The sequence below is a fragment of the Mustela erminea genome, chromosome 9 (assembly GCF_009829155.1).
Source record: "Mustela erminea isolate mMusErm1 chromosome 9, mMusErm1.Pri, whole genome shotgun sequence".
Classification (NCBI taxonomy): Eukaryota; Metazoa; Chordata; class Mammalia; order Carnivora; family Mustelidae; genus Mustela; species Mustela erminea.
Window position 1 is genome coordinate 90,035,946 of NC_045622.1, and position 6,847 is coordinate 90,042,792.

The 6,847-nt window shown below is 34.8% G+C and overlaps 1 pseudogene; it reads left to right on the forward strand.

Moving 5' to 3' along the window:
- The first annotated feature begins 729 nt into the window (after positions 1–729).
- On the forward strand, positions 730–6,406 carry LOC116599856 (annotated as a pseudogene).
- The last annotated feature ends 441 nt before the right edge of the window (positions 6,407–6,847 follow it).

Genomic DNA, 6,847 nt, shown 5'->3' on the forward strand with positions numbered 1-6,847 from the left:
ATTCGGGCTCTGTTATCTCCACCTGGCCTGACCTGCCCTTGTATTTGGGCAGGAACTGGTCGACCATATTCTATGGTTTCCCGGACTTGCTTTTAAGTAAGTGCCCTGGGGTGGGCGGCAGGCTCAGTTTAAGTTTTACTGCCTAAACAACAAAATGGCTGTTTAATCCAAGATGGAATTGCTCTGGTTAAGTAGACCTTTACACTCTACCTTTAAGAAAACTTTCCTTCTCTGTAGCCCTTTGAGGCTTCCCTCTACTTGCTGGATGGGATGCTGCCTGATTCATGCATCGATTAATAAAGTCAATTACATCTTTAATATTTATTCGATTGATTTTTTTTTAACAGTATATACTTGGGCAATTATAAAATGTAATCCCCATGGTAACCACATTAAAGGGCTTTCATAGGAAAGAATTCACATAAGGACAAAGGTTTTTTAACCAGATAGATCCAAACTTGTTGGAAGTTTTTAAGCAGATAGATCCCAAGATTGTTTGGGATATATATGTCAATCTTGGTTATTTTTTTCAATGCCTTTCTCATTGGTGATTCGTGAATATCTTACATTCTTTTACTACAACCAGGTAAGTATCATTTTCTCAATTTTTTTTTCCCAGGAAAAACTTCCCAGCACAAAATTTATCCAGTCAGCAAAGAAGGGCAGTCATAGAACACAACATTTAAGCTGTTTGTTAATGCTCACTTGCTCTCTGCTTCTAAAGTAAAAATGGAGTTTCTCCAGCACTTACCATTACATCCCCATATTATTGGGAAATTAATCCTGAATTTGCCAAAAGGGATTAAAAATATAGGTAACAGGAAAAGCCTGGTAAATAGCCTTTGTAACTCAGATTCGAAGAATTAACCTAGGCAGAGAGGTTTGAGAGGACCTTAAAATTCAATAGCTTTCTTACCTGCTAAAATCTAGCAATTGGAGAAAAAAACATAATGGAATTGAAACAATTCGTGGACTATATAATACAGCTAGGGGGTTCAACCATCATTTGCTGGCATGTATAAAAAGACGGAAAATGGAAGTTAAAGCAAAGACTTACTAGAACACATAAACAAGAATTCAAAAGCCAACTAGGAGCCAGCTTTCCAAAGGTCACTAGCACCAAGATCTCCCCCATGACAATATATTCCATGAAGACTGAGTTTTGCCAGAGAACTGCTGGTGCTGTGAATCTCCAGTGCAGGAGGTAGCGCCCAACTCTCTGTTCTTCTTAGATATTCTTGCAAAAGAGGTTTGCCAGTGGGATTCGCTCAGCAAACGAGTGCGGCAAGTGAGCATGGATGCCCCATCAGTTCTGTGGCCCTTCACCAGCCAGGAGGCAATGTAGGTCACCACATTAGAACAAAGTTCTGCACTTTGAACTGGGTAGATTGGTCTGTAGTTGTCCAGTAGGTAAAGACAAGAAAAACAACTGAGTCAATGACAGGAAGGTAGATCTTGCTGGGACATACTTTGGGGGCAACCCAGTAGAGGAGACAGCCCCAGCCATTCTGGAGCCCCACCAGGGGTCCCTGTACTACCTCTTGCCTGACTACCACATGCACAAGAACTTTGATCAGATGGGCATCTCCAGTGGGCTGGATTGGTCCCTGGACCCCAGAATCTTTTGTTACATTCACAGCCTGTTCTACTCTCTGGATGCCTTTGGCTATGACCTGTAGACAGGAAAGACCTGTGTATGCCTTTTTATTATTCCTCTTAATACTGTTGGTATTTTTTTCACACGTAGGTAACTAGTAAGCTGCCTCTTCTTCAACTCCTACAAAAAGGTCTTTATTTGTTGAATAGAGAACTGTCTGATGTTTAAAAAAAAAAAAAACAAAAAACTGTTTAGCCATAGAACTCAATCTGGATGTTAACTCTAATTTGGAAGAAAACATTTAATTTTAAAAAGATCCATTTTAAGCATAGTTGTATATTATCCATTTGACAATATGGAATGCTGTCTCCTAAAAACTGAAGAGAAGATAAAAGAGGATGATACAAAAAAGTTTTTTCTTTACCTCAATTCTTTCCAGTTCTATAATCCTATAATCACATTAGAGTAACTCAAGGCTGAAATTACATATAGATATTTGCTCCTACAGTAAAATTAATAACATTATTGTATAAAGTCTCACAGATGGAGAACTTACATCAGAAAGTCAAGAAAAACACACCTTCTGTGTCATTTATATAATTCTTAGACATATGCAAAAACACTATTCATGGAAAGGAATATCAAGTAAGGTATAAATTTTTATAGATTCAGATTCTATCTGTTTTATCATATATCTTTGATGGTGAATATTTGAAATTCAATTCTATGTGATTTATCTGCATATATATATATATATATAAATGTCATTTTAAATTGTGCTTGGAATTATATAGTAGGATGTGTATTTCCTGGTTCTGGAATCATAGCTATATTGGCAGATTTTAATAATCTATTTCTATGAAATAATTTGAGTTCACTTTTAAAAAATATTTTAAATAAGAAAAACTCATATGTTATAATAAAAAAGAAATATTGACTGTGTGCTGTCTGATAAAGGAAAACTCTGTCCCAAACGGATTCTAGACCCTGTCTGCTAGTACAGAATTAGCTTTGTAACCACTAGCCTTGGACCCTGTCCCCACATTGACTAGAAAGTACTACACTGAGGTAGGCATCTATTATTGTTGTAAGCTAAGGCAAAAGTGAGAGAAATTGTAATAATATCACCTTATAAGACAGCATTTTACTTTAGAGATTAGTAAACATAGCTCCCCCAAACTTAAATGACTTATTTGAAGATAATCAGTTTTAGCTTTGAAAAGAAATCATTTTATCTCAAGCTTTATTATAGTTGCCTTTTGCAATTGCATGTGTAGACAGTAAAAAATGAAATTTTAACTCATTCTAGTTCTTCTGTAAAATGTTAATAAGAAATGTAAATATGTTTGTAAAAATTCATTAAAATCTCATATATTCAAATCTTCCTCTCTTAAGATAGAAAGTTTTGCTTAAATAATATATATATGTGTGTGTGTGTGTGTGTGTGTGTGTGTGTATACATATATATATATATATATATATATATTTTTTTTTTTAGAATATTTTCTAATTTTCTTTTCATTGTCAGGGCATAATTTTATCACTGAATCTATCATTGTAGTGTATTCTCCATTGGAATACAGTGTACAGAGTGGTCAAAAGCTTTCTTCCTAGAGCACTACACTGAGCATTTTTTTCCTAGAATTCTAGTTTGAAATACAAAGGGTAGTGGGTCAGTAATTCAAGAAGGAGTCTCTGAAAATACATTTTTCAAGCTCATCCTCCTGAGAGAAAATTTCATGAGTTGCTAGAATGTCATGTTTGGACCTAATTGGAATTAAGAAAACAATTGTTAAGAGGAATGTGTAAGTTTATTCACTTCTTTGATTTTGTTTCTCTGAAGGGTGTGTTTTGTATGTAGACATGAAGTCAGTTGGTCCCTGTCATCTGATTAAGTTTGAGCCCCTAAGTCATGAGCAATGTCCACTGAACTGCAGATTTTCATCATAGAACAAGTTCTCCTGTGAAGACAAAGCATGATGAATAGTTTGGTACTGTTACCCTGAGGAGCTGACCTTGGCATCGGTGGGACCCAAATTAGTATAAAATCCATAGCTCATCTTTCATTAATATCATTCCTCATGGGTCACAGCTTTGCCCAGATGTTTGGCAGCTAAGTGAAATTCGTAACAATCTCTTATCTTTAGCAACTATGAAGTCACCCATATAAAATTTTTACAAGCAGAGAATTACAGGGGGGAAAAAAGGCTTAATCTAAGGTTATTATTCTTTCTTTTTTTCCTTTCTTTAGTACTCAGCTCCTTAAATAACTCCACTGTAATATCACCAATTACATGATTCATGGCGTATGATTTTAACTTTCTTGGTTGTTATTCAACAAAAACAGAAGATCTTGCAAATAGATTCCATTATACTTGAAGTGTCCTTTACTTAATAATTTTTTTTACAACAAATTCTAAGAAGAAAATACTTACATAGCTTCTATAAAACTGTTTTGGTTGATCTGTCCTCAATGGTACCCTCTGTTTACCTTCTAAATGCATCCTAGAGAAATAAAGCTGGGACAATTTTATTTTGTCTGTGTACATGTATATTCCTTTCTAAAATCATCTTTGTGTCAGTTCAATCTTAAAATGTAATTAGAATTCTGGAACATATCTGCACTGCAACTTCTATGGTGAATCCGTTTCTTCAATCCTTTGGGATAATGCATGTATTTTTCCTTTTCAAACAAAACATGTAAATATGATATACATACTGTTTCAAATACCAGTACTACAAGTTAAAGAAAAAGTCTTTACTGATATAATTTTGGACTCTATAAATTGTCCAAATTTATTCTCATATATCTTCCACTTATTCTTCCCAATTCCTACCTACCCTCGTCCTAATAAAGCAGAGCTGGTTAAAATCTTGGCCAATCAAAAGAAATATGCTTCAATCCATAACCAGGAAATCAAGCCTCTTTCACTAAATTCAACTGAGATGCTATGCCAATACAATAGGAATAACCATTTGTTATCCCAATTTTTCCTCTCAAACTTTCTTTCATTATAAGTTCTATACATTTGAGATAATATCTTAATGATGAAAAACCCACAGAGAGCCTAGTAAAGTTTCTAATAGAGTTTCTAATACTTTTGCCCAAAGCTCTGAGTTAGGGATTAACTTTAGATTTAGATTTAGTAAACTTCTCTGTGTGTAGATCAGCGTTCCAAGTTAAAAACATATATGTATGTTTATATATGTATATAATTTTTTACTGTGCATATGTATATGATATATCATGCTGATCTCCTTACATCATCATGCTGAAGATGCAAGAAGACTTCAACATGAATCCTAACTCAAGGAGGGGGAAATGCTTTCAGACTGTGATCACAATTTTATTGAGTATGCAGTCAATTTAGAAGTTCAGTCTAGCATTTTAAAAATACAAAATAGGGCACCTGGGTGGCTCAGTGGGTTAAGCCGCTGCCTTCGGCTCAGGTCATGATCTCAGGGTCCTGGGATTGAGTCCCACATCGGGCTCACTGCTCAGCAGGGAGCCTGTTCCTCCTCTCTGTCTCTCTGCCTGCCTCTCTGCCTACTTGTGATCTCTCTCTGTCAAATAAATAAATTAAATCTTTAAAAAAAAATCTCTAAAAATACAAAATAAGGGTACCTTGATGGCTCAGTCTGTTAAGCATCCCAGTCTTGATTTTGTCTCAGGTCATGATCTCAGGGTCATGAGATCAAGCTCTGGGTGGAACTCTTCACTGGGTGTGGGGCCTACTTGGGATTCTCTCTCTCCTTCTACCTCAGCCTCCATGTACACTCTACCCCCATGTACACTCTTTCTCGCTCTCTCTCTCTCTCTCAAAAAAAGAAAGAAAGAAAGAAAGAAAGAAAATACATATACACACACACACACACACACACACACACACACATACCCTTATATCAAATAGAGTAAGATAGGATATATTAGGATACTGGGTTACATGACAAAACAGGTGGAAGAAAATAAGAGATTGGGATAGGACAGAATAGATGAGGGTAATGGTGGAAGGTTAGAATGGAATACAACAGAAAAGCATCAAAGTCATTAGAGCAGCTTGAATGACAAAGGCAAAGATAAGTGTGAATACACTGGATAACTGTAAATTTTTTTTTTAATTGAAAATATCAGTCAAAAGAGTTTGGAAGCTACCATTGTGAGTAAAAATAAATAAATAAATACAAATAACCATAATATAAATAAGAAAGTGTTAAAAGTTTTAAAAAGTTGACATAGAAAAATTCAGAGATGGGAAGAAATTTCATCACTGAGGAAAATGTGAAGACTATTCAAATAACTCTGTAGACTTTTTGTGACTAGATAAGACTTTCTTCAAAGAATAAAGGGGAGAATGCAGGGGGATAGTTGGAATGAGATATGAGGTGATGGCTGTGTGAATACTTCCTTAAAAAAAGGATTTTTTCCCATATATATATATATATAAATAAAATACATAATATATAGTTAGATATATGTAATTATATCTATAATTAAATATATGTAATTTATAAATATGATACATATATAATATAAATACATCTTATCTATATATAAAACAAAGATTTATGATTTGGTAAAATTTGTACTTCTTTAAATTTTAGGTCACTTTAAAATAATAAGGCTATTGCTAAAAATAACTCTGACTTTTCCATTCCTAGCACGTCAAAGATATCATCCTAGGTTCTTTCTGTCATCTAACCGGTGCAAAATGTCACGAGGTAGATATTCTTGTTGTTCCCATTTCAGAGAATGAAAATGAACTCCAAGAGGGTAGAGAATTTACCTCTTGGTCTGCATATAGTTTATGAGTGACTGAGCACAGAGTTACTCCAGGCCGTACTATTCTGAGCTGCTGGTGTAGAACCATCACTTTCTCCTAACCCTCAGAAAGTATAATGATATCCGACTAGAGGAAATTTTTCACTAAATTTATGCAGATGCTTCACTATGAAGCGTCTTTCAGGTATAAAGAAACTTTCAAAAATGTGAGTGTTGCCTACACCATCTAAAGCATCTCACAGTAACAAAATAATCTGCGCCCTTTTCTTTCTTTCTTTCTCTTTCTTTCTTTCATTCTTTCTTTCTTTCTTCTTTCTTTCTTTCTTTCTTTCTTTCTTTCTATCTTTCTTTTTTACTCTCTTTCTTCCTCTCTCCCTCTCTTCCTTTTTTTCTTTCAGTAGGTTTTCCAAGTTGGTTCAAACCAATGTGAACTTTCTGGATCTGATCCAGTGATCCACAATGCACAATAC